The sequence below is a fragment of the Psittacula echo genome (genome assembly GCF_963264785.1).
Source record: "Psittacula echo genome assembly, chromosome: 5".
NCBI classification, from domain to species: Eukaryota; Metazoa; Chordata; class Aves; order Psittaciformes; family Psittacidae; genus Psittacula; species Psittacula echo.
Genome location: NC_137739.1, coordinates 83248495 through 83274559, shown reverse-complemented (window position 1 = coordinate 83274559; position 26065 = coordinate 83248495). Strand labels below are relative to the sequence as shown.

Here is a 26065-nt window from a genome sequence, read left to right as displayed (position 1 = left end):
TCTCAGCTTTATCATTAATTCCACACAGACAAAAATAAGGAGAAGGCAAAGGGATGGAGAAGAGCAATCAATGCAAACCAGATCAACAGCTCTGGTCCAGAGACTTAAAGCTGGTGGAAATGATTCAGAGCGCCACATTTGTTTTAATGCATGAAACAAATCAGTCATCACTTTACAGGGAAATAGGGAAAGAGAAATAGAACTGGTATTATAGGGAAACTATTAAAAAGGCAGCAGTTCTTCAGGAAAGGACATTTCTGTAATGGCTATCCCTTTTGTCCCATTTAGAGTCATTCTTTTGGGGTTTTACACAATTAAAAAAGCTTCACTGCTACTGGAACATTTACCAGCTCTATTGCTTCTTGATTCGTTAAAAAGTGTACAACCTACAACCTAATGTAACATTTACAGGACTTGTTAAAGGTCAGTAGCAAACAGTCATAAAAGCAAAGAGGCAGTGGTAGATTACCTTTTGAAAATGAAAGAAGGAAGGAATTACTGAAGATAAAGAGTGGGGGAGTCAGGATGCCAGTAGCAGCAAGTGGTGCAAAGAAATTAAACCATCCTACGCTGCCAAGCATCCTTGCCCTTCTCTGGCAAATACCAAAGCTTTTATCACGCAGCTATAAATACCATTGTTTATTGTGGAATACGCACATGCAAAATTCAGTGGTAGAATTGTCATACTCTGTAATGGTATATTTATACAAATAAAAGGGAGCTGTCTTATTTAAATTACCAACAATAAAAATCACACAGGATCTCCATTAATTTTTATATGAATTCCAGTATATTTAATGTCGCTCCTATTTTCATTTCCTAGCATGCCAAAGTGTTCTGGTTTTAATAACAGCACAGCAGAGGTTGACAGTCAGTCTCAGAGGGAAGAGCCAGTCTCAGACACCTCTTTGCGACTTAGGGGATCCTGTGAAATTAACGTGAAAACAGTTTTGATCTGGTGAGATAAATATAGCAGTAAGATGGGTCCTTTTCAAGGAGATTACTGGTTACATTTCAAATGTGCCATTAGGGAAAAATCCCTAGACATGAGAAAGGCAACACACAGGTCTTGCAGTAGTGAGTAGCTTATCTGTGCCCAAAAAAACCCCATGAGTTTATAAACCCTCTCACCACAGTTCTTTACTACAGATACTCTCACCAATCATCAGAATTCTAGGTGCTGGTTCATTTGTTTTCTAAATCTCTGATGTTCACTGACACAAGATTTCATTGTCTTTGCATATACTGAAATACAATAAGCTGATGATGTTAATGTTACCTTCTTTAGCATCAGTTCAACCATCTTATTCTTCCCTTCCTGTATTTCCCCACTCTTTCTCCAAAGCTATCCATAAGGAAAAGGTAGCTAGGGTTCTGTCTGCAGTATTTTGAAGCAGAAGTTGACGGTAACTGCCCCTTCTAAAGGGCTGGCCATTACTACTTTCAAGGGCATCCATGTGGCAAGACAGTCATATAGAACAAATTCAGCATATAAGGATCATGACACTTGAAGAAGCTACAAATACAAAGAACGTATGTGCAAGCAAAACATCCATAAAACTGTTACAGGAGAAAGCAGGAGTGGGACTGGGGGAGGCAAGGAATGTTCTTCACTGCTTCCCTCCCCTCTCCCTTGCATTCTTTTAAGCAAAGCCATAGTTAATTCCTTTTCTTTGTGATCTGAGAGGATTTCAGACAGTAAAGGAAATTCATGACTCAAGTTCCATACAATTCAGTCACCTTCCCCCCATCCCACTGCTACACATACATCATGCACACGTTAGAGTGCAAGACTGGAAAGGAAAATATTTCTTCAGGTAACTCTAGCTGATGGCACTCTGCTCCTGTCAGTGTGGCAAATGGAGTCTACCACAGCGTACTCATCTGTACTGAGACAGAAATTACTCCTGCCCATCAGTCACAGAATGGATGAGGTACAAAATCCATTCCCATGATGAATAAATCAGAGTTAAAAAAAGGTCAGGATGTCTGCAAGTGTCTGCTGGGGACAAACTTCATTTAAAGTGATTACATTCTTGTCAAAATCTTGACCAGAGTCAGTTTACCACTTTCTGCCCTTCCTGTATTGCCTCCCTCCTTTTCCTATAGCCACTCAGCTCTGCACATATTTACTGCTTGACTTCTTAACATCACATTGTTTTTTCTAACACAGTAGGGAAGTCAGCTTTAAGTTCAAATAGCATCCATTCCAAACTTAGCACTGGAAACGGACAAATACATGGGGTGAGGCCCACCTCTCAAACATGCCCTTTAAAGAGTGTGAAACCTCTAATTGTCCAGCAAGATAAGGATTCCTGTATCTGAAGGGCTGCATATCTCAAAGGAAAAATCTGACTGCAGTGTTTATGAACACAAGCTAAATCTGCAATTAAAAGCTGCCGTGTGATTCAAAGACTATCCTTCAACTCTTTATCAGTTGTAGCGGTCCAAATATATCTTAGGTAATCCACATAGAGTTGAAGATTGTTTTCCTGTCAACTCTTTACTCACAGATCCATTTTCCAATGTGGCAGAAAAAAGTAATTGCACTCAGGTGACCATCTGAGAACAATAGTTTATTCAGGACCAACTCAGGGCAGGGAATAGCTGGCTTCTGTCAACTAAAAGCTTTCTCGTGATCTCAAATCAAACCTGTAACTACTAATGGACTCCAACCAGGTCCTTCTGAGTGGCTGCCAGAATACTTTTTTTCCAAGCTGTCCTCACAGGACCCTTCTTAGCTCCATCTGAAGTCCTGTTGTGCTACAGGAAGAAAAGTCAGGTGAAAAAACACTCCATTCTTTCACTCTGAGTACACTCTTCAGTCAGAAGCTACTATAAATTGACAGGTTATTTAGGAGAACTGCTGGGATGTCATGGAGACTCCAACAATTCGGAAACACTCTTATTTGTTCCATACTTTAAGTATCTTTACAGACTTCTCTTTCTGGCTGCAATTCATGACAGCAGCAGGAAACTGTGTGTTTCTCTGTGAACTATCCCCTCCCAGCAGTGCACTTGCTGCTGCTGTTTTCCCTCTACTCCAGTCACAGTTCATGGCCTGCAAGGATAGAATTTCTTCCTTAGGGCAAAGAAAAAAAGAAATCCAAACTAAAATCTCAATTTAGGAATTAGCAGCTACATTTAAAGATTCTTCTTTGTTTTCAAGGCAAGTGCAAGGGGAAAGCAGATACTGATGTTCAAGAAGACAGCTTTATACAAGGCCTGCTTACCCCTTCCCCAGAATACTTCCCAACAGATTCACAGAGTCAATAATCAATTAAGGGTCTACTCTGCTTCAGGAATAAATCAGCAGGCAAACTGGGAAGAAAGCATTCAGCTGCAGAGCTGACAAAATGAGAACATCCCTGCCACAGCCACGGGAGCTGCGTGCTGAAGCAATGACAGCTCTTCCTGTCATGGAGGTGAGGAACACCCATCTTTCCTGCATCTCTCCCATGGGCTCTCCCTTCCCAGAGGAGCTAACAGGGACTCTCTGAGGCCACCCAACTCCAGGCTACACCACACGATGTAGCTCAGCAGTTCCAGACAAAAGGATCTGTGTGTTTTTACAAGCATTGAACATCTGTCTGGAAAAAGGTCAGAGGGCACATTTTGCTTTAAGTGGAATTGAAAGTGCCCACTGAATCAGCAGAAGGTTTCTTGTTATGCTGTGAAGCACACTTCAGCTCTGGAAATACAGCTTAAGCACTACCAAGACTTTAAGGGCTATTGTGTAGGCTACAGTTTTCATTCCCTGGGCCATTTAGGAGCCTGTCTGGGTGACACATCCTTTAAAGACACCCTGCTGCTGACTGGAAAATGTTGCAATTGTTTCCACACCAAGGATCCCAACAAGAGAAGGACCTTAAAGAGAATGAGATGGGAGGTATAGGGAAAAGAAGCTTTGCTACCTCTTCAAGTTTTATTTGTGGGATTAATTAGCTAATTATAAGAAAATCCAGACACATTCTTGATGTCCTGGAATTTACAAACTCATGGAGAAAGCAAATGTGAGTTTGTGATATAATAAAAAAGGCCGGTATCTGTCACCATGGACGGAGGTCTCGGCAGCCCTCTGCTGGGACGTCAGCCACAGCACCGTGCTGGTCACAGCTCCCAGGAGGCAGGAGAGCGGGAAAATCCCCACGGCTGGAGAGCCCTTTCATTCCAGATGGCAGGAATGCCTCACTGCCAAGGTGCTGATAACCACCGAGGAATAGCAGCTCACACCACAGCCATCACCATGGGGCAACCTGCTTGAACAATGCAACTCTTAAGCTGCCTTTTGCCATTCCCAAATGTTGTCAGGAGCATTTTAATTGCACAAAAGCAGCTGGAGAAGGTGTTGAAAAATAAGCAGTGGTGAATAAAGGACTGAACTCAAAAGCTGGTGATGACAGAGCAGTAGAAAAGCTGGTGGGGCCTACCCCAGCCAGCCGGGTCCTTCATGGCTTGGGCTTCTCCCAGTGGAGCACTTGGCAGTCAGCATCTCAATTTAGCTGTAAGTGTTTGTTTTTAATCACACATGTCAGCATGCTGGGTGGTTAACTTACAGTGTGTCACCCACAACAAGAACAAGCCTCCCAGTTAATCAAATACCAACAAAACGTCTCATGTCATATTAATGATACTTGGACCGGAGCCAGGAGGAGGAAGTTTGAAAGCCAAGATCCCCCTGCTTTCCTCACTATCTTAATTACAGTGCTCCATTGAAGCTGCTAGAAACAGGGACATCAAATGATGACCTTCTGTACGCTATCACAAAAGAGGGTTTTAATGATGCTTGTGGCTGCACCTCTCTTCCTTACTGAAACAAGGAAGCCAGGAGAGCCCCACAGCACACACTGGACTCAAAGCCTGTCTTTCAGTTCCGCAGAAGCTCATATGCATGCTACAGGCTCTATTCAGCTAAACAACCCATCCTTCAATATACAGTCCATAGGAATGATGTGCACGGTAACTCACCCTGCTTAGGTCCATACTTTCTCCAGAAAGAGGCACTTTGGGTGCTCTCCTGCTTTTGTGCTAGGAACCAAACATACATGGCCATGACGTGGGGCAAAACTGGTAACGTGCAACCAGGGCTGGATGTAGGAATGTCTCTTTCAGCAGCTGTGTGGGCACACATTAAGCTTAAACCAATCACCAAATTGTACTTCAATGACAGCTGGGTTCAGCTAATCACAATTTCTTCCAATATCTGCAGATCCTGCAGAAAATGTATTTCTGTACATAACATAGAGGAGATTTTTAGGCAGTATTCAGACTTGGTAGATGTGTTTTCTCCTTTTTCAACATAAAGGTGCAAGATTCATAGACCGGAAGAACTTACCCACTTCTGCGACTAAATAAGTCAAATATTTTGAACAAAAAACAGCCAACATGCTAGGAACAAAACACTGCAATAACAGTAACAATAACATAAGCTATAAAAACACTAAAGCAAACTTGCAGTCTCATTTTGCATTTCCCAGAGCAAGCCCTAACTTTAACGTATTGTAATAATATTGTATTAAATCTTGCCAGTTCATTCTTTTGGCTTTTGCAGGGATGAGTGAGAGGTACTGGGCACTTCATTCAACCACACTTTTTGGTACTGAATACATAGCAATGGCTGGCTTAACCAAAGAGGATGAGTACATGTAATTAGCTAGAAATATTCCAATTTTGCATTCAAGGAACTTCCTAAGGGAAAACAAACTTATCAAAAATACAGAACACCACCACCATCACCACACACAGATCTCTAGAGAAGTCAAGGTGGGGGGAAGGAAATAACAGGGCAGAACCATTGTGATTTTTATTAAGTCTTACACTTTTACATTAAATTTTAAGTTCCAGAAAGTAAAAGAGTAGAAGTCAACACCATTCCCAGATTCTTTCTTACAGTCTTAAATGGATGAACAGGTTTTGGTGAACGGCTCACACAGCTACATCACAAACTGTTCATCTCCTGCCTACCTCTTGAACACCTCTCACTTATTCCAAAGATCAGGTCTCAGGTGCTAGAAAACAAATATTTGTTATACTGCAAGACTATAAATCTGTTCTTTCTACTCTAGGAAGATTCCAGGACATTCTTTTAACAATCCCAGAACCCTCTCACAATTCACAGAAATACCATGGCCACATTTTTAGTATTACCTGTACATTCAGTATTTTATATGAAGAATATTTATGTTATTTCCTTTATGATATAATCTGGAAAAAGACATCAATTTTTTGTGAGAGAAGACCCAAAAATATAAAGCTGCCTGGAGTTTTTTTTACAGCAGATATATCCTACTGAATATTACATACTCTTGGCAACACTGAAAAGAGTAGTATGTTAGTGGTACATAGCAGGCATTAACAAAACAGAGAGGAGGAAACCTAAAACTTAGCCTAAGCTAAACTCTTTCTCACCATACAAGTGTCAGCTGGATAGAAAGAGGGCAGGTCCCCCATGATACGCTAAAGAAGTATATTACAGTGGCTTAAGAATCCTCCACATTAATAAGGAATATGCATTTGTCTTCACGGTGATCAGAAAATAAGAAACAGAACTGCACACACATACTAGCACCAGACTGTTCTCTGTAAAAATTACTTTAAGATTCTACCCAATTTCAACGCAGATGAAGATCTTTTTCTAGAGTACTATCCCCCAGGGCAAGAAAAATTGACACAAAACCCCTCACTTTTACAGCTCATCCTGAAGTTCATAAACAGCTTTGAAAAGAAATCTGCTCTTCAGAGTGAGATTGGTTTTGTGATCCAAAATGATCAGTCCACAAGAGGCCAGATTGGTGCAATCATGCAATCATCCTGGTAGTCAAAGTAGTGGCTCAGATTGTGAACAAACAGCTGAAATCAAGACAGGCAGCCAGAGTGAGACTACAGATGTTTATGAAATGTTAACTGCCCTTTCACTCACTTCTGAGGCAGAATTAACAGCCTCATGTACCGACCTTATGATTTAATTGCCTGCTATAATGCTATAATACTCTAATAGTTTAGCACTTCAAGATATCATCATTGTTAACACACTGATATACTGATTCAATTTCACTCCTGACCTGGATTTACTGCATTGATCATTCTTATTTAGTACTTCAGAGTGTAGCTAGAAATAAGTGAGACTTGCTTGCCTCTTATTTTAGTCCATTAGAATATACATTCTTTTACACTCCTCATTTCACACGTCTCTAATTAGTATAAAAACAGTGATGAATGCCTGCCACTACAGGCAGGTAGTAAGATATGCTGCTTCCACTCACCAAACAGAACTCTTGTCACTCCTGCAGTTCAAAAGCTTACTGCTAGAATAAAACACATTCACTAGGAATTGATAAAGATGTATCTTCTAACAGAGGCTCCCCACTGGCCCTTCACCCTGAAATGTCTTTACATTTGGACGATGCACATTACTTACAGTTACTGTGCCAAGGCAAACGGTAAAACTATCGTTGCCCCATCCTCATCCTGTGTGTAAACACCCTCAGAGAAAACCAGATGGTTATTGACTCACTTCACAACCTTACTGTATTAACAAGACCCACTGATAAGAGGTTTCCCATACTTAAGTTATAAGAACCTTTATTCTGGAATCTGTCAGGCACTTGGAGGCTATTCATGCTGCCATTAACAGCATATGCTGGGCACACATACAACATAGCGATAGAATGATTTGCAGGGCATGGAGTAGGCTAGAGAAAAGGGATACTGAGCTGTCACAGTAACATCTCATTAAATCATACCGAAACAGTGAAGAGGAAAGAATAGGACAGAGGGAGAAGTGGAATAAAAACAATTTAAATAGCTTTCACGCTGTTTCTAGGAGACCACGTAACATGCTGCTGAATGGAAGATGCAAGCACAGGCAGCAGCAATACAGAATGGTTGGGGGTGAAAGAAGAAAACAGGGGTACACACAGACACTGGTTGAGCATTGTTCCCATTTCAGACTGCTGATTTCCCCCAGAGAACAAAATTAAATAAAGCATGAGAAAGCCAACACAGCCACTGGAGAAGTTAAACAAAGAAGAATCTCAGATTCTAGTAAAATTATGACAATAAATTAAACAGAAACACAACATTTAGAGCTTCAATAGTTGTGAAAGGGTTTTAGAGCTCTACCAGAAATACTAACGTAGACTGCGCACAAGACTGAGCTGACACTCCGGGTCATTTCTTTTGAAACAAGAACTATTTTGGCCAACAGAAGAGCACGGCTGCATGGAACCAGTGCCTTAAAGAGAGACAGATGATACTGAAATGTTGCTTTTCAGCCTCAGGCCATTTACAGAAGTAGCTCAGGAAATGTTTTCACAGATGAGAGGACACGCCAGGTACATAAAGTCCCAGCTCCAAAGAACAGACAGCCTCATTGTTAATTTCTTTCTCTGCTTTTTAAGAAACCTGCCTTGCTGTCTGAAGTTACCTGACAAGTCCAATCACCTTTCTGAGGACTCAAAGCCTGACAAGTTATGTATTGGGCAAAGTTTTGTATTATTTATGCCGTATGATCACATTTTCTGTTTCAGTTTTCAAGTATCTTTTACCTCTAAAAGCCTAAAAAGTTACAATTTGCTTTTCACCATCCTCATTTATAAATAAGAACAGTAATTTCTGTTTCATACACAAAGAACACTATGGTTCAAGGAAGGCCAAACTGCTTGACTAGAATGAGTCAACAGTGGAATGAGCAATAGATTATAGCTGTCCCAGTTCCCAGCCTTTTGCTTCAGTTAACAGGACCACAGAACTGCAGAGGTGAATCCATGCTGAGAATGTTGCCAGCTGGACAGGAGACAAAAAAAGCAGACCATTTAAAGAGCTCCTCTGCAGAAGGATTTGACTGTCGGACCTCATGAGGTAGCACACTGAAGCAGTGTCCTGGTTTCAGCTGCGATAGAGTTAATTTTCTTCCAAGTAGCTGGTGCAGTGCTGTGTTTTGGATTTAGTCTGAGAATAATGTTGATAACACAACCATGTTTAGCTGTTGCTAAGTGGCACTTACCCTAAGTCAAGGACTTTTCAGTTTCCCATGCTCTGCCAGTGGGGAAGAACACAAAAAGCCAGGAGGGAGCACAGCCAGGACCCAAACTAGCCAAAAGGATATTCCATACCATAGAATATCAAACTGAGGAGAGCTGGCTGCGAGCCACCGATCACTACCTGAGGATGGGCTGGGCATCAGTCATCCAGCAGTGACTAATTGTACTGTGCATCAGTTGTGTTTCTTGGGGTTTATTTCTCCCCCCTTCCCTACCCTTCCCCCTTATTATTATATTTTACTTTATTTCAATAATTAAACTGATCTTATCCCACTCACAGGTCTTACACTTTTCCAGGTCTCCTCCCCAGGGAGGTAGGGAATGAGTGGCTGAATGGTACTTAGTTGCTGGCTGGGGATAAACCACAACAGACAGTAATTTGACTTGGGAAAGCAGAAGGCAACTCAGCAGATACCACAGTTTTGCCCTGCCAGCTACACAGAACTTCAAGATGCTAGTGTGGTAGACTACATACATACATATTTATGGCACTTAATATTTACGTATGTATGCAGTAGATCACATTAAGTGCCTCAGGCAACTTTATTAAAGTCACTTTGTACCAGAAAAAGCAAACTTTTTAGTACAGAGCTTAACACTGAAAGGAAATGGAATTGCTATTAACTGCACCATTTTCCAAGGTGATTTTTTCGTAGTTATTTGGATATAGGCAGTTTGGAGACAAATATACTAAACGTTACTTGCAACAAGAAGATGCAAACTACAACCCAGCTCGTTTGCAGCATTTAAATCTCCGTATAGCAGTTACCGCAGCAAACATTTGGCCCAACAATATAAACTTTGTCTCTGATGGAAACTGTTCTCTGTAAAGAATACTTTAAGCAAAGTACTCGGAAAAATGCCACCCATTCATCAGAACTGGATCTGTTTAGGGGAGTACACCTTTTCAAAGTTAGGCACCTGTATTATGGACTTGAACTGAATGCCTCATCTCAGATGAGATGCCTAAAGCAGCATGTTCTTCTGGCATCTGCTTCAATAAACCTTGTGCTCTTGTAAGAGAATACCACAATATGAAGTCAAAAGTCCAATTAACTTCAGAAGTTTCAAATGCATGGTAGTATCTCAGTTGAAATACAACTGTACGAGTTAGATCTGTAAGGTAAATATTTGTATCCAAAGACAATCCTGAATAAATAATTCACAAAACTCCCAGATACTTTGGATCAGAGATTCCCAAACTGTCAATCAGGAGTCCTAAAGCTTCCTACAGAAGCATGCAATACTCATATCTTGTAGAAGAGATAAACCAGCAGAAAAGGCGATATGCCTCCATGGAGGCAGATTATAAGGCTCACACAAGATACTGCATTCTAAACTGGTGCAAATCATCTGATTTACTGTAACTATCTATGTGTGCTCTTTACCCACAGCAAGTATAAAACAATTTGAATTAGGAACACCACAGTTATTTGGAAAGTAAATTTCCCAAGATTTGCTATATACTATAGAGCTGCTAAGAACCATTGCTTTTAATAAAGCTTTACTCCACAAGGCCCAATCCGCAGCAAAGAAGGAATATGTCCGCAGAAGAGATAGCAGAAGGCTCAGACACGAGACTCTTGGGCTTATTGCCAAATTGATCACAGGAGGCTGGCTGATGAAATCTTAGCACTTAATACTTAAAAGACCATGGAAGAACAAACCGGTTTGTAAACTCCCAAGAGGGGCTACTGCTGTTAACCGACAATACAGCTTTTTAACCAGACCACACCATCTTACATGAAGCATTTGTATACTCAGTACTAGTTAGCAATGTAGGGCCAAAAGAAGCTACAGCCAGACCCCAGTATCTACCAACGATGCATTCTCAAAACGTGTAATATTTAGCAGTAAAGCTACTTTTCTAATAAGAATTAGCATAATAAATGGGGAATACATGCAGGAACTTCAGAAAGAGAATTTAAATACAGAGGTAGTGCCTATGAGGTAAAGAATCACAGAATAGTTGAGGTTGGGAGGGACTTCTGGAGATCATTTAGTCCAACCACCCTGCTCACCAACGGTCATTTAGAACCGGCTACCCAGGACCATGTTCGGATTAGATACGAGTAAGTTTTTTACTATGAGGGGTTGCCCAGAGAGGTGGCAGAGGCCCCATCCCTGCGAACATTCAAGGCCAGGTTGGATGGGGCTCTGAGCAACCTGATCTAGCTAAAGATGGCCCTGATCATTGCCGGCGGTTGGAACTAAATGACTTTTAGAGGTCCCTTCCAACTCAAACTATTCTACAATTCTATATCCAGATGGCTTTTAAACACCTCCAAGGTGGGAAACTCCTCAACCTCTCTGGGCAACCCATTCCCGTGCCTCACCCTCACAGTGAAAAAGTGTTCCCTTATGTTTAGTTGTGTTTCAGTTTGTGCTCATTGCTGCCTGTCCTGTCAATGGGCAAAACTGAAAAGAGCCTGGCCTCATCTTCTTTACAGCCTCCCCTCAGTTGGTTTTACACATGGATAGAGCTCCCCCAAGTCCTTCTCTTCTCCAGGCTGGACAGCTCCAGCTCTCTCAGCCTTTCCTCATAAGAAGAGATACACCAGCTCTTTAACCATATCCACAGCCTTTTGCTGGACTCTGCAGCATGTCCATGTCTCTCTCATATTGTGGAGCCCAGCACTGGACACAGTACATCAGCTGTGGCCTAAACAGTGCTGAATAAAGTGGAAGGACCTGCTGGCAGCAGGCAGGAGAAGGAGGAACATGGTCAGGGTCACCAATTCATCAAATAGGAGAGATTAGGATCAGAGCTGTCCAACAAAGAAGATGCTAGTATTTCATAAGGGATCATGTTACAGAAGATTTAATCACCACCAGACTTCATTGCTATCACTTTCCTTGAGCAACTGAATGGAATAGAACAGAAAAACAAGGCACAATTAACAATGCACTGCATTAAATGATCAGCAACAGAACTCTAAACTGGTGGATAAAGAAGCAAAAGATACAGCAAGATGCTGCTGTACTGGGGTAACTAAAACTAGTTTTCCAACTACAATCAGACTGCTATTTAACAGCAAACATTTGAGATCACAGAATCCATCTGGAAGTAGCCCAGCGCTTGACCATGTGGCAGCACAGATCCTCTTGAAAAGAGGAAAGTGTTTGATACCATTTAAAACAGACCGGCTCCTCTCGAGAGCTCGCTGCGCTGCACTGCACTGCTTGGTGACACACACAGCCTCCTCTGCGGAGCGGTAAGCACATCAGCCTGAGCAGCACATCACACTGTACTTACTACCGCTCCCCCATGCTTGCCTTTTAACTGAGGGGTGAAAAAAGTATGTTAATAAGATGGGAAAGAAAGGAAAGATGAAGGGGAATAAACGTGTGAACTGGGCAGAGGCATCATGAACAGGTAAAACATCATCAGGCACAAGCAGCGTTCCCGAGACTCCCCTGTACCAGGTTACGAACGGCAGAGGTTTAACACCAGCGGCCACCGCCGCCTGCCGCAGGGGTGTGCACGGGCAGCCATCGGCGGGCCTGCAGCGCCCCCCCGCGGCTGCAGCGAGCACCCCGCCAACGCTCCATGGCGCTGACCGCTCGCTCCGTCCCGGCGCGAACGGCAGGGTTCCCGCAGCGAAAACCCGACCAGGTCCCCATTCCTCCACTCCATTGCAGGATGGGGCACGGTACAGGAGGTCCTGCGCCTGCCACAGCGTTCCCATATGCCTGCAGACACATCACTTCTTTAATGCCGTGTTTACTTTACCTAGAAGGTCCTGCACATGTATCAGGGCAGCAGATTTAGGGGTGTTGCTTGGCAAGAAGCTCAACATGACCTAGCAGCGTGTGCTTGCATCCCGGAAAACCAACCGTATGCTGGGCTGCATTAAAATAAACGTGTCCAGCAGGTAAACGGAGGTGATTCTCCCCCTCTACTCCACTCTGGTGAGACCCCACCTGCAGCTCTGCATCCAACCCTGAGGCCCCAACACAAAGAGGGATGTCAAGCTGTTGAAGCAAGTCCAGAGGAGACCATGAAGATGCTCAGAGGGCTAGAACACCTCTGCTATGGAGACAGGCCTGAGAAAGTTGGTCTTGTTCAGCCTGGAGAAGGCTCTGGGAAGACCTTATTGTAGCCTTTCAGTACTTAAAGGCGGTATATAAGATGGGGACATACTTTTCAACAAGGCCTGTAGCAACAGAACAAGGGGTATGATTTTAAACTAATGGAGGATACCTTTAGAGACAGATAAGGAAGAAATTTTTAACAACACAGGGCACAGGGTGCCCAGAGAAGCTGTGGCTGCCCCATCCCTGGCAGTGCTCAAGGCCAGGATGGACACGGACTGGATTAACATGCTCTGGTGGAAAGTATCCCAGCCCGTATCAGGGGGCTGGAACTGAATGAGGTTTAAGGTCCCTTCCAACCCAAACCATTCTCTGATTCTATGTCCATGCCATTGGTAATAACGCATCTACCTCACAGAATAAAAAGCCAGGTTTCATGTCTAATACCACCTACAGGATCTGTTACCAGCTGTATTTTTTACTCATTTACTCTGTTGACTTACTTAAACATAAGAGTTATATTTGACAGCAGATCAAATAAATGGACTCAGACTACATACAGGAACTAGCCTCTGTTGGATAGTTTCTTGGTTGTCTTTCAGGGGTTTCCTGGTTCATCTCCTTTTTAAACTGTATGTCACATTAAGGAGACCCAGACCTTTGTGTCTGCAGGTCTGTTAACGTCTAAGGAAAGATGGGACCCTTGAGCCCAAACAACCTGTCAGAGCTCACTACAGGAACTTCGCTGGACAGCACACTGCATCAGCACACTACACCAGCTGCACTTTAGCACAAAGTTTCCTTAACATTATAACATAACTTTGGGGCTTGGGGGAAGTCTTCTCCAATCTCTCTCATTTTTCCCAAACCACAAAACTCATCTCAAATACTGACAGGTCACCACACTACACCCAAAACCAACATCCGCTGTTCTCCACCACTTGTTACCCACACATAAACCTACTCAATTTAGCTATGCACATGACAGACCTGTAAAACTGTCCCTTTATTAGTAGAAGGCCACACTGCAATGCTACTCAAAAACATGACAATCCCTGAAGGTTCACCTTTTCTTTTCCTGAAGTATTTATATAGCACAGTGCTCACAATTCCCTCCTGAAAGTAGGGGAGTAAATATGCACTGCAAGCTAGAAAAAGAAGTGACTGTGATGCAATCTGGTGAAATAATGGATTGTGCTAGAAAGGCACAGACTCTGGAGAGCTTTCCTTCCCTTATGCGCTCATTACCAGAAGGCAAACAGACACAGTCTCCAATTCATAGATCCCAGGAAACAGGAGTGCAGTAGTCATGACAACATGCTTTATTTATTGCAAAGCGCTTGATTTAACTGTGAAAGCGCTATCAGAAGCCAGAAAACAGTAGAAGAACAAGATGACACCAGTACTGCATGGCATGGTAGAACTTCAGAGGTCTCTTTTCATGGAGTATTTGTAATCACTCCTGCAACTACATGGTCTTCTGCCTGGTCTGTTGGTAGACAGCAGCTTCTAAGGAAGACTCCCGTGACTCAGCTCCACTTATACACAAAGCCACCTGTAAGTTCAACATAATCCTGATGGCTCTCTTTCATGAGCAATTTTTCCACCTCTTCTCCCAAGCAGTCTCTAGTTTCAGTTGTGCTCCAAATATTTCTTCTATTTTGCTAATCTTGACATCACTGAATACTTTAATAATACATACAGAGCTCAGACTTCGAGAGAACTCACAGTACCTACTATACCACTACTTAATGAAACCAGCTCCACTGTTAAAGAGTTTTTGACTCATGCCAGCAAAGTGGGCATAGTCAGAGCACACGCTTGTTCCAGACCACCCAGCAAGCCACAGAAATGGAATATTAATACTCCTATTTTTCACCATCATCCAAAGCAGCAGGGTTGCAAGCAGAAACAAACATTCTCAATCACAAAAAACTTAGTTTGCAAAAATACTCAGCCACATTAAAATAAAACCTTCTGATTACACAATTCAAAGCCATAGTCCAAAAATCTTAAGACTATTCCTGATAAACTGATGACACAAAATGATCTCCTGTGTTTTAAATTCCAGGATATGGTCTTTAGGCTCATCTAATGATCACTTCAGGCTAGTGACCAGAACTCTTACTTCAACAATGCTCTGTCATTACATGCTGACTTGGCATTACTTACAAAGAAAAGGGGGTAACAAAAGAAAACTCAATCAAGATTATATCCTCTGTGTGTATATATATATATATATATATATATATATATAAAAGTCACAACATCTTCCACATTTACTTCCTCTGGCTTTATAGGAGTTGCAAAAATTGACCTGTCTTTCACTTACCTCTATATACTGTAATTGCCAACACAAGAGTATATGAAATGGCACAACAAGAAATTGCTACTTAATGAGAAAACTATAATGGAATGCTCAACAAGAAGGGATGGAGCAACAAATTCCTAAAACCATCTACTTGGTTCATATTCCCTTTAAGAACAGCTGACAGTATAAATGCTGCATCAGCATCTTACTCTCTTAAAGAGAAAATATAAAGCACACTTATGTTTCCCAAAGACATGTCATGGTATTTTAACACTAAGTTGCCAATAAGAAACTCAGCACTCTCTGGGCTGTTTAACCTATTCATGATTATGAGTGATTGTGTTTTAAAAGGCACTGGAGATAGAGCTTAAAACGTACCATCACTTGCAGCAATGTTAGCAGCTTCTATTCAAAAGGAAGCAACGCCTGTTTTGTTGCACACATACAATGTCTGCAACATTTACACAGTGGGAAAATTCCACTCCCTGTCTAAATCCAGGGCATGCCATTGCAAACAAGGTTTTTAATTAAAATTGCCGTTTCTGAGCCTCCTGCTGACTGACAGCATTTCACTACCTCCTCTTCAGATGGCTAAACTGGCTTCCAGGAGAGACAGCGGAAAGAAACAAAATCACTAGAACACCTTACTTTGACAAGTCTCTGCTGGGGACAATTTCAATAGCAGGATGCTGCAGAGCAAGGTAAGGAGAGAATAGACGACTGCTTAGGAAGTCTTCCCTAATGAAGGCTCAAAATATCACACACAACACAGTAGAGAAGGCATTTTATTCCTAAGCCTACAGACAGGATGATCAAACAGGACAATTTTAATCAGAAACCATATTGTTAAAGAGAATGCAGAACAATGTCCCCACCTCAGTGGGTGCAGCTTTCTTTGAATACAGAAGTAGGCTCAGGAGCTGGCTAGACCTCTGGCTTGGAGGTTGGCTCAGCTGCCAGCACTGACAAAGCTTTATCCCTCTCAGAAAATAGGCAAATGTAGGCTCTCAAGTCAGACAGATAAATAAGACTTCCTTGGCCAGAACATTTCTCCCAATTTAATGTAAAGAGTTTATACTGACTGCTAGTACTGTACCTTCAGGAGGCTCTTCCCGCAGATGAGGAGGCAGTTCTTCACTTGTTGTCTCAGTTTCATCTTCCACCATCTGTGTCTCTAAGCTAGGTCCCTGCAGAACAGAACAGAAGATCAAGAGGAGGTAAACTGGAGAAAGTTCAGAAAGGTACCACAGAAATAATTACAGGATTAGACAATAATGCCAGACAGTAAGGAGCTCACTTTAGTTGGTGCGAAAGCGAGCTACTGGGAGATTTGTTTGCAGTTGAAATATTTACAAATGGGGGAATTAAAAACCCAAAGGAATCTTCAAGCTAGGAAACAGTTACAAGGGTCTGAGTAGACTAAAAACCAGTAATCGAACAGTGAAGCATAATTTCTAAATTATTATTTCTAACACACACAATTATTACAACAATAAATTCAAATCCCTATTTACCGCAGGCAGCAAAACTTGTCATCACTTGGTATTTAAAGGAAAAAAAAAAATCTCATCTTTGTCTTACCAAGACTAGATTCTGGAAATTGTCTTTTAAGATGATTTAGAACTAAATTATTAGCTGTTGGTCTCAACAGAATGAGGCATCAGCTATACTTGGGTTTTTCATTCCTAAGGATCCTTGACACACAAATTGAGGAATGGGATGCACACAACAGTGTAAGTTATTAGCTTGCAGACAAGCAGCCATGCAGTGTCCAGCAATTCCACAATTTTTGAGCTGCAGCCATGGCAGAAGCAATGCACACAGATGTTGCTTTGCTTTGATGCTCTCTCTAGAAGCATTTAGGATGCAGGAAGATGTTCCAACAGTTCAGAAACATCAGTAGATTATTAACTGTACAATATTCTTTCAATTATTTAGGGTTTATATAGCCTTTTTAATTGGGAATGTGGTTCCATTTCTCATTAGAGCCATTGGAGAAGCACAGATTTAAACAGGTCTTATTACAGAAATAGCCAGGTTATGGCACACAGCCTAGGAACATACAACTAAGAAAAACCTCTTGGCTCTTCAGAGATGGTCCCTGCTCTCACAAGCACATACATCATGTAATTCCTTTCAGCAATCGATGAGTTTCTGACTATGAGCACTACTAAGATTTAGCGGCAATTTTTATGTTGTATTTTAAAGCAAGATCTAAATTGCCTGAGGAACATATTATCTTGTCTTCTGACCATACGGTATGACTACTGACCTTACAGTGCAGTTTAACTCAAGTATTATGGGCTTCTGTGACCCAGTAAATTAGTATTTGTTTGCTGCTTTACTCTGTGTTTCATGGAAGGCTATGGATTTAAGGATAGAGGACTGCAGTACTGAACTAAGCAAGCGTTGACAAATCCCCTACAAGTGTTTCAGACTACCCCTCATGCTTTTCCATGGGATATAATGCCTGACCAGAACTTCAGTGATATGCTCATATTTTCACTATATTTAAAAGACTGCATATTTTACAAGTGTTGTGATAAATCCATGCACGACAAAGAAAATTCCTATCCAGTGAGGGTCACTATTTTCCACAAGATACTGAGTTACATTTATGACACTGAAACCAAGAGCTGCATTTGTCACCACATTTGTATAAACTAATTATTTCAGCATGGTCATAAAAGCAGCCTATACCACCTCAGTCTCAGCAGAGTATTAAGTACACAAAACCCTCACATCATTCAGGGCAATCCCAGCACCATACAACCCTTATTAGGCCATGTCACATGTAAGTCAACAGCGACATGAGACTATCGCTGCAAATGCCCCAACAGGTATGTCAACACTGCAAACGGCACAGGTTTCTAAAAAGTCCTTGCAGACCAACTCAAAACAACCCAAAACCAACCCTACCCTACCCTGCACCGTCACAACCACTTTGAGGCCTTTAAGACTTTACTTTTGTATTTAGCCTTACATTAATTATGGTATACAATCTCGAACCAAAATAAGGTCTGTCAACTGACAGCTCACTGAGCTAATTCACTAGGCTAACAAACAGCAAAAAATAAAACCCCCAAACAAAGGGAGAGGGGGAGAATGGGAATCAAAGATAAATAAAGAATCCATCCTGTGAAAAGTTATTACTGGAATTGAATGAGCTTGGAGCAAATTACTTCCAAGTTTCCTTCAGTTATGACTACTAGTAAAAAGACACTTTACTGCTGTTCACAACCAAGGAGAAGCATGTATCTTACCATCCTTTTCCTTCTTGCCATACCTACTCAATCCCTAGATATACAGTATTCTGAAATATATATATATTCCTCACATAAGCAAACCCAAAAGAAAACCCACCAAAAGAATACTCCTCTCCATTATACTGAATTTTATTAGTAATCATTTCCTCCACGCAGAATAGAAGGGAGAGGAATGTCAAGCTTACTGTCATGACTTCAGCAGCAGTTCAGTGTTGGAGCTCTATAAGTACCTTATAGAAATCATTCTAAAGCCTGCAGCTTTAGCTACCACTTTCCCTGTGCATTTTCAAGTGAAAACACTATTTATTTCCTGACCTAAATCTCTGTATTTCCATTCTTGCTCCTGAACGCTTTACTCCAGTTTTTTTCCTTTCTGACATTTATCTTCATATTCATTTCCATTCTGGACTTGTGCCTAGAATCTCACTTCTTTCACTATCCAAAACTGCCTCATTCCTCAAAGTCTCTCTTTAAAGAGCCCACAAGGTCAGACCTAGTTCATTCTATGCAAAATCTTCAACTGCCAGCCTAAATCACACATCCTCCGTCCTGCCTGACACTGAGGTTCAGACCTGGTATTCTAGGTAGGCATAATTCCAATAAGGTAATTTAGCAGAGAATTAGTGGCAGCACAGGCTTCACCCCTCTACATCTCTGATTTCACTTGAAAGCTTTCCCAGCACAGATCCAACACCCTTTTTATATAGTATCAAATACATCTCAACTGATAACTGCAAAGGATAGATACACTCCTAAAGGATTACTGGGTCTGTGGGAAGAAACAAGTAATTCCCAAGTATAAGCCAGTCTGTTAAGTGCTTTGGGAAATTACACTGGTGTTTTTAAGTTATCTTCATGAAAGCACTGCCTGTTTTTGCATTATGTTTAAAGAATATTTATTGCATGCCCACAAGACTAAAAACCAGAGTTTCCTGTACATTTACATACTTTGCCCCTTCCTAAAACCACAAAAACCCCAGCTCTTCTCATCCCAGGTTCACTTCCTCCAAACGGCTGAGAAAACATATATCTTCCTGCCCATGTCAGGGGCTTGGAACTGGATGATCTTTAAGGTCCTTTCCAACCCAAACCATTCCATGGTTCTATGATCATATGACTAGGCTGAATGTGTGCAGATGTCAAAAGGCTTGTCAGATCCACTAATAATGAAGCTGACCCTTATCAGGCCTTCCTACAATGACATCATTAATAACTGTTAATTTGGGATCTCTCCTCTATCCAAGCACTGTTATGAAATTCCTCAGAACTTATTTTTGATATTTCAAGCTTAACCAAATTAAATTACTCCATCTTCTCTATATGAAAGCTGTTTGTGGCTCAGAATGTCCTTTTGGCTTCTACACAGTTACATAAAGCCTCAATTCCTACAGAAAACAAGAGGGTCGGGTTTTGGTGGGGGTTTTTTGGTTGTTTGGTTTGGGAAGTTTGGTGGGTTGTCTTTGGGAGGGTTGTTGGGGCAGTTTTGATGTTGCTTTGGGGTTTTGTTGTTGTTTTTATTGAACATAAAAGGATTTTAAACAAGCAGAGACTGGGTAGGTAGTTCAACACAATTATTCCCTTTTCCAGGGAACTGAGAGTTTACAGGTACTTAACTCCAGAAGCACAGAACAACCCAACCACCTCTTTATACACTACTGCTCAGCCAACCACTCTCAAACAGTAGGAGCAACTTTTAAACTACCACTGTACCTCTGGTAGGCGGGTTGCAGCTGCAGCTTTTACTTAAGTAATCAATTTTCAGTGTATTGGGGAATTCAGACCTTCAGTTAAAGTTTTCTAAATCTAGTAGTGTTCCACTTGAATCTGCCATCACTACTGATCGCACACCCACACATTACAGGTTTCCAAAGCCAGCTGGATTTTTCCTGTAGAGGGAAAAAATTGATCTGCAACATTTTCCCCCCCTCCATGTCCTGTAGGCTTAAGGAAGGCTCTTGATGGATGCTTTGCTTTTGATTTTGCAAAACAAAGTTCTCTCATAATGACAGCTTCTGTGTCAGGTTTCAGCCCAAAGGGAATTGGAGTTGCAGTTATAAATCCCCTAGAACACTAAAGGAAAGTACAGAAATAGAAATGCTGAGCATGACAGTAGCGTAAAATTACAGCCCTTTGTTCAAAGTACACTGCAAGAAAGAACTAGAAAAGTTGGTAAGATTACTTGCTCTTCTCTGCATTTGGACAAACACACCAGGAAGGCTACAATTTTAACACCACCTAATTTTGTCTTGACAACAATACTGGATGAGAGAGGCAACGAGAGCAAGTTTTAATATTGCAAAGTTCAAATCGAGTTCTATTGCTCTCAGCAGAAGAGTCAAAATCCTATTTCTGCAGCAAGAAAACAACTTTGTACTATGAGTAATCCTAATTAGGGTATACTTGGCATAAATAACTTTTCAGCAACATTAATGACACCACAATCTATTCCCCATTCAGCAAGCCAGTAAACAGTCTGGTTTACACTTTTTCCATTCACGCTTTATATGGAGCATGTAATACCACTTCTACAGCAAAAAGCCAACACATTCTACTCAGTGGCAGCTCAGACAGTTCTGGATTTTAAGCTAATTATTGAATTGAATTTTGTCTTTATCGACCATTTATTTTCCATGTGAATTTTACCTGCATCAGTGTTAGCACAGAAAGACTGTTTTACAAACAACAAACAAACCACACTTCAATTGATCATGTACTGACCTGGCCCAAAGGGAACACTTCTCACTTCCATCAGGTTAACCACTGTAATTCTCAAAAGGATGCCATGCAGCAGTGCAAAGGCTGAAAAGTTACCCCAAAAGAGGCTGTGTAAGCTGCTGTCAATTCTAGTTTAAACTACTGTCTCCACAAGGAAGGGTATGTCTTGTCCAGAACACTGCTTATATTCAAAACCTGACTGTGCTGAATTGCATTTGTTTGGAAAAGAACAAGTTACATGAAGGCAAAGTGTAATTGCACAGAATAACTAGCACATTAGCAAATGTTGAATATAGGGGCAAGACAATACATAGTAAGAACAGCCATTACAGAAATACCCAGCAGACTCTGAAACAAAGAGGAGCATGACATGGAATGATGCAGGACCAAAGCATGACCCTGGTCAAAGCAAACCAATTCAAAAGCAAGTAAATAATTACCAACAACATCATCTCAGAAATATCAATTAAATCATATTGGTAACCGGCATTCACTGATTCAGGCAATTTCAGTGGGAAGAATATGTTCTTCAATCCAGAACTAACTTCTGCTTCCTTATTTCATTAGGAATTGCTAAACAAATTGTCTGCAAAACATCAAGCACTTCTGAATTAGCTGGGAGATAAAAATATGATGTAGTTATCACACCAATTTTAAACTGGTTTTGTTGATGGCTAGGTAGCTAAGTATTTCCTTCCTTACAAAGGAGTTCCAAACTGAGATCAGAGCTCTTTTAGATTAGGATTACTTACTGTTCTATGCATTTATTGTTGTAATGTTTTAAAGGAAAAATTTTCACATAAAATATTTATATACTCTACAGAACTAACACTGCATCTTCTGGTACTATCAAGCTCTCCAATTTTACACCTTAGCCTGTACACCTTAAACTTGACAGTAGCCCTGCCAGCAAGAACATCCCTTTTATTTCAGGCTTCACAGAGATTTCATTTGCTTCCAGACTAAGTGTGAGAAATATCACAACCTGCCTCATCCAAGATTCCAACCAGACTTATTTCACTCGGCAACTAAACAACCATCAGATAGAGAAAACCACCATTACGAATGCAAGCATCACAAGTTAAAAGTAAAAATTGACTCTGGCAGCAGTAGCTTTTGGTAATGGCTGCCTCTTACTTTTAAGGACCTGCAAGGTGATGATTTTCATCATCCCTTCCTCAAAGATGATTTTCTTTTTAGATTGAAAGGAAGCCCAAGAATTGCACTAGACCTTAGGAAGCTCTGCAGAAGCATTCAGATTGTAAGATTTGCTAACACAAACAACTTCTGTGACTTTAACAGGTTCAGCCAGCATCAACACTTACGTTGAAGAAACTGCTTAAGAGCTCGGCTGCTGCCATGACCAATGTAAACATGTACCTTGCCCAGAACTTTGAAGGCACATAACCTCTTCCCATCCCTCTGAAATTCAGCTGCAACACTGGGAAAAGAAAACCACCAGAAAGTTTGTAAGGCAGTTCACCAATAAAGAAAACCAGACGTGACCAATGATAGGCAAATAGTCAAGCCAGAATTATCTACAGATTATACAGTTCATGTTCCCTTTTACTCCATATCTTACATTCACTCTCCTCCTGCTTCCTATAACGAATTTACTATATACTCCATAGAAGCAATACCTTTTGTCTCCTTTTTATAAGCTGTTCCTTTCCCAAGTGCTTTTCATTTCAACTGTCAAGTGCCCCACTAAACAGCATAAAAAAGAAGCTGCATATACATCAAGTTTTGAGAGGATAACCCATGGCACCCTTCATCCTTCAAGAACAGAGCTGTCTGTAAATGGAAGCAAGAGAAGTATTCACTCAGGCTTTCCATAACGTTAGATGCTTCATCTTCATGCTTTTATCTGATCTCTAGGATTCATCTGCCAACATCAAGTATCACAGGCAGTAAGACAAACAGAACTATAAGCAATAAATTCATGTTCGTTCTCTTAAATATAGCTGTTTCTCAAAGGAAAATGTCACATTTATGACACTTGTTTTATCCCAGAATATGTAACATAAATGTGACCACGTGCCAAAGCACAAACTCTCATTCTACTTTGGAGAATCACTTAAATTCAATAAAAAAGGGGAGCAGCTACTTAAGCGAAATCACATCTTGAGCTTGCTCTCCCAAACAAGTGCTTCAGTATCACCTGACTCTCAATGCTTTTCATTCCTTTGATTTTTGGATTTAAGTTGGAGCAGTGAAGGAGCAGTATTACAGTCACTGCAGCAGCAACTGTACTTGGTAGCCATCAGGGACTATCCTAATGCCCCAATTCATTCACCAGTTGAAGGTAAAGGCATGAAGAGGTTCTGCTATCCAGGGCACATTCTCCAGTGCTCCCCAAGCCCAGAGACATCAACCAGTGTTTTGCCACAAGAGAAATACACTGGAAACAGGCTGTATTGTGGGACAGTAATTGGTAGCTGACACTGTGATGGATAGGAGGGGAATTGATCATCTCCTCACAATTCTTCACTTCCCTAATGAATGAAACTGTCCTTCCCACCTGATGGAACTGTTATCCAGGCTCCTAATGCAACCTGAAAAGGCGTATTTTCTTGCAATCAGAGGATCTGCCCTTGAATGAAAGCAAATGCTCTTTGTGTATTAAAAATGTACCACTTATTCCTACACATTGAGACAGTCCACTTCCAAGCTGACTGCTTCTCATTCCTGTCCTACAGTGCAGGAAATAAGGGCTTTAACCAGTTTTGTATTTGGCATAGCCTAAAAAGGCCCAGAAATATCATCTTTCGGCACCACCATTGCTTGAAAGAGTTGGGAACAGAACCAAAGTACACAAAGATACTCCCTCAAATCCAATCCAGTTTCAGTCCCTCAAGCTTTAAAGCATGACTTTGCCACGCTGCTTTATTTCACTCCATCTTTCAAACAGGATACTTAAGTTATTTGAAACCTTCAGTTTCCTCAGCAACAATCAGACATTAGTGAAGGATCCTGAAAGGATCACTTCCACAGCAGAACTCCCCTGATGGGTCTCTTCACCTGCTTCTTCCTTTGCCTAGTAGGCAGGCCATCATACACACAGTAGCATTAACTTGTTCTACTTTGACAGCTCTGCTTTCTCAGCAACCTGCTAGCCAGCATCAATGAGAAAGGCTCCAAACCCATACTGATAAAATACACAAAGTCAAATATATTTCCCAAGGCTCAATAACAACTAGGGGAGAAATAGGTAAGATGACTTTTCAAAATGCTTGGTTCTGATGTATTCCCTGCAATGATCAACAGCTGAAACTTTGACTTATTTTCAGCTCGCACTGAACTATTTGGATCAGGTCCATAAAAGGGATTCCCATCTCTCATACCACACGGACACCTCTTGTTCTGCCTCACTTCTCCTTTCCTCCTCCTTTTAAGGGGTAAAACACTGCACTTCTGATGCATGTCACTTGTTAATTAAAAACATAATTGTTACCCCACCCCAGCTTAAGACTTTAAATCATGCAGCTGCAATGATCTTACAAAAAGAAAGCTAAGGCAACTGCTACAGCAAATGGTGGCACATTTGGAAAGAAACACACACTGAAAGAAAACACACTGTCAGAGGGAAAGCTGTGAATCCTTTTATACTGAAAAGCTCTACACAGTGTTTATACCTGATAAATGACTGCTTAAAAAAAACTCTCCCCACACAAACGCACACATTTTCCTTTCAATCAGAACATGACTCCATTCACATCTTGGTGTATTTTGAATAAGCCCATCTAAAATAGCCACAAGCTTTCCCTACTCTAGGGGGGCAAAAGAGGAATTCAGTGGAAATAATGGGCTTAGCAAGAAAAATCAGCTGTTTACTCTGCATGTAATAAAACAGAAGCTGCAGGAAATCTTTTCAGCTTTGGCCTCAAGCTGGATGCACTGTTCAGCCAGCACTCTGAGGTTTTTGTTTTGCAGTACAGGTCAACAACTCACCCAGAGCCACAGCACTGTTTACCAACAGCTGTATCATGCGTATTTTTTGTTATCCCACGCTATCAGAACTAACGAGCATTCAGAGAGGAAGAAAAATGAAATTACTCTTTACTGTCAGGCTTTGAACAAATGCAAAACAAAACAATAACACTGCACAAAAGGAAACATTCATTTTAGATAGATTTATTTAACGCAGTCGGAAACTGTCCCTTTTCTTCCATGTCAGCTGTGCAGACACTGAGAGTTGAGAGCCCCTTGTGCATAGAGACAATCGTCAGCCTGAGTAACCAACACAAGCAGTGCCCAGAACCCAAAACCTGCACAGGCTGGGGAACTCCTAACAGATACTTACTTGACTCAAGAGGCTTGGAAGAGGGCCTGAGACAAATTTCTCCATCAGGATCAGTACAGACCATAGACCATACACAGACCATAGAAACATACAGTTTCTGCCTCAAAGAGCTTACAATCTAGCTGATTTTTTTTGCTGCTGGACAAATTCAGGAGACAGGGAATGCTTGGGGTGCCTTGTGTTTCAAACTGATTAACGTGAGCGACCCATTTCAGAAGTCATGCACCTGCAAATTAAAGAGACAGGACAGAAAACAATGGGAAGAAAAACAATACCACAGCACTGCTGACTACTAACCAACAGAAATGAAGAGACAACCTCTCAGCTAAGAGCCAGTGTATTATTACTACTATTATAGCCCAGCCAGCCCCAGCATCCACCTCTCCCACAGCAC

At 41.3% G+C, this 26065-nt stretch overlaps 1 pseudogene across 1 annotated transcript in view; it reads right to left on the bottom strand.

Moving 5' to 3' along the window:
* LOC308221335 (transmembrane protein 263 pseudogene) overlaps positions 1–25735 on the bottom strand; it is a 198734-nt pseudogene extending 172999 nt beyond the window's left edge. The window contains exons 1-2 of the transcript in view: positions 25672–25735; positions 16484–16574 (exon numbers count right to left, since the gene is read on the bottom strand). The product of the transcript in view is annotated as a transmembrane protein 263 pseudogene (transcript). The remainder of the gene's footprint in view (positions 1–16483; positions 16575–25671) is intronic.
* Between the last annotated feature and the right edge of the window lie 330 nt (positions 25736–26065).